The sequence below is a fragment of the Camelina sativa genome, chromosome 10 (assembly GCF_030686135.1).
Source record: "Camelina sativa cultivar CO46 ecotype springtype chromosome 10, ASM3068613v1".
NCBI classification, from domain to species: domain Eukaryota; kingdom Viridiplantae; phylum Streptophyta; class Magnoliopsida; order Brassicales; family Brassicaceae; genus Camelina; species Camelina sativa.
Window position 1 is genome coordinate 9,753,221 of NC_141889.1, and position 3,236 is coordinate 9,756,456.

Genomic DNA, 3,236 nt, shown 5'->3' on the forward strand with positions numbered 1-3,236 from the left:
ATAAGAAAATTAATAAGCTGCTGGCCGAAAAGATGGAAACTATATTATCTCTTAATTTAAACTTCCTAACGATAGACAAACCCGTATATTCAGCCTTCTTTATACGCAATCATAACAATCCCCAATTGCAGACTATATAAACACAGTCTCACCAATCATCGAATCAAACAAACAAAGCTAAATAAATTCATACCTAAAATAATGGCGGCTTCTTTTGCTTTCCTCCGCGACATTCGTCCGTACAAGACTGCATGGAGAATCCAGATCAAAGTCCTTCATAATTGGCGCCAGTATACAGCTGCCACAGGAGAAACACTTGAACTCATTTTGGCTGACGAGACTGTGAGTATCATTTTCATTTAGTCTATTCTTTTCATAACTTTCTCTGCCCTCACTACTTTATATTCTATATTATAGGGAATGAAAATACACGGGTTCGTGAAAAAAGACTTGGTCAACCGTTACATCAACCACCTGACCATTGGCTCATGGAGGTTCATCGAGACCTTCTCAATCACTCATGCGGTTGGTCAGTTTCGTCCTACCACTCATTTGTACAAACTCAATTTTGTCAACGGGACCTATGTTGCTGTTAGTGATCCTAAGTCCGACTCAAACTTCCTAAGCTTGACAAAGTTTGCAAGAGTTGAGGATCCAGACCTTAACACTAACATGTTGATTGTTAAATTTCATTGTTTTTTTCTTATTATATTCTTAAAGTATCTATGATTTCAAAACATTAAAGTCCTCTTATGGTTTCTATTTGTGATACAACATTATCAGACGTGATCGGTCAAGTGGTGAACATTGGTGATATGGAGACAGTTGAAGTTAACAACAAGCCAACGCATAAACTCGTGTTTGAGATGCGGGACGAAAGGTTACATTAATCTGCCTAATTCTAAGCCTCTATTCAAAAAAACATGAACTAAAAGCTGATTTTTATTGATAGGGACGAGAGGCTATCGTGTACCTTGTGGGGCTCATTCGCTGACAAAGTTTTTGGAGGCTGCCATGCATCAAATGATGTCATTGTGGTTTGCATCCTCCGGTTTGTTAAAGTGAAAACATACAAAGGTAATATTCGGCTTGCATCTTCCTAAATAAAACAAATATATATGAAAATATATTTGTCTTTATATCAAATATTAAGAACAAAGATGTAACAGGTAGTAGATACCTATCTAATTCCTATGATGCATCACAAGTGCATATCAACCCTGCTTGGATAGAAGTTGATAATTTCATCAAATCGTATGTACTTCTATCATAAGAATAAAACTGATATATGATAAAACTTTTACCGACCTATATAACACTTTGCATCTTATATCATACAGCCTTCCAAATGATGGTCTGTCTCTCGCTTTCCGTGAATCTGTCCCAAAGTTGCAGATTGTGGCTGTCACATCAGAAGACACCAGTCAGTATTCAAGGAAAACTATTGCGGAACTTATCGATTCAGTTGAGGTTGGTATATATATTCTTTCTAGAAAATATCATTTACATATGAATCAAACGACCGACCTAAGGAATAGTATTTGAATGCTATATCACTAATTTCAGGTCGGGAAAGTAAGAGTAATGAGCACCATCTACGCAATTGATACCGACTGGGCTTGGTATTATTTTAGTTGTCGTGCCTGCAATAAATTTGTAGATAATCCGATCGAATCTGAAAGAAAAAAAAACTTTAAAAGTCATTATACATAAACGCAAAGAACAAAAATATATATGTCACAAAAATATACATTACTTAATCTTAAATTTCATAATTTATTAATTTTAACTAATTTAAAATATATAATTTAAAAAATCGGCCCGCGGTGTACCGCGGGTTAAAATCTAGTAGTTTATAGTTACACTAGTACTAGGTTCGGACCCTCACGTACGTGCAGAGTAATTTAAAAAAAATATATAATTGTCAAGCGATCAAACCCGTCTAATATGTCTGATTGCAACATTTAATTTTTCTTGACCCGAAAAAACCCCATTTCTTGTAATTCATATGAGTAAATAGTATGTCCACATATGTTTTAATTGAATTCTTGTTCCCAAAATTCTCGTCCCGTATTTTTTCATACATGAATATACCCACACAAAATTCTCATAACCTGATTACTATGTAACTAATTTGAACGATTTCATAAAATATAATAAATCTGTTGTTTAATCTTGTTTTTCTTCTTAATATGTAAATTGGGTCAGTTTGGCAACATGGATATTTGATATGTTTTTTTTTAACCCTTAATTGTATTCCCCAATTAATAGTATAGATTTCTTTCAATTTTTGAATGAAATATTTTTTAGTTATACTAATCACAATCTAATGTAAATAATATAGTAAGAGAAGGGAAAATAATAAAATGGGATAGAATTGGTCATTAGATCCCGTATATAATTGGTCTTAGTTATGGTATTATATCACTGGATTTTATAAATTTTAATTGGTCATTAGATCCCTATATATCTCAACTATTAGTATAATATTATTACTTGTTTTCATTTTTATTGGACTGGATTTTTTATATTTTAAGATTTCTGTAAAAACACTATAGCTATATATTTATATATAATGTTTCACTACATAGTTATCCAAATTAAAGTATATATTCATGACATTTTAATTAATGATTATATGTTTTTTGGGAAAATATTGTTATTGTTTTTAGTAAAAGAATAAACATTGAACCAGTTTCGAATGATCTTCGATTTTTTCACCATTAGAGCTTTATAAAATTATTAGAAAGGTAACATTATTTATATTTCTGAAGATATGATTTTAAATAGATATATTTTTACATCTCATAATATAGTTATATTATTATTACAATACATAGTAAAATTAATTTAATTTTGAAAATATGTAGGGGATAATATTTCTCAATTTTTGAATAATATTTGCCAATTTTAGTTTTTATAGGAGCAAAATATTGTGTATATAAATAAATTGAACAGCAGTGGCAATTGACAAAATATATATATATATATATATATATATATATATATATATATATATATATATATATTTATGGTAGTGACAGTTTTATGTAATTTTATGAAATACTAAGGGTGAACAATAAATTATGTACGGAGCTCTCTGGCGACGACACGTCAGCTTTTTCTCAAGAATGCTTCTCTTTTAATATATTACACATTAAGCCAAGTATATTACTTTCACTTCTGCATAGTTTTTTAATTACTAAAATAGTTGGCTCAAAAAACATTTTGAATAA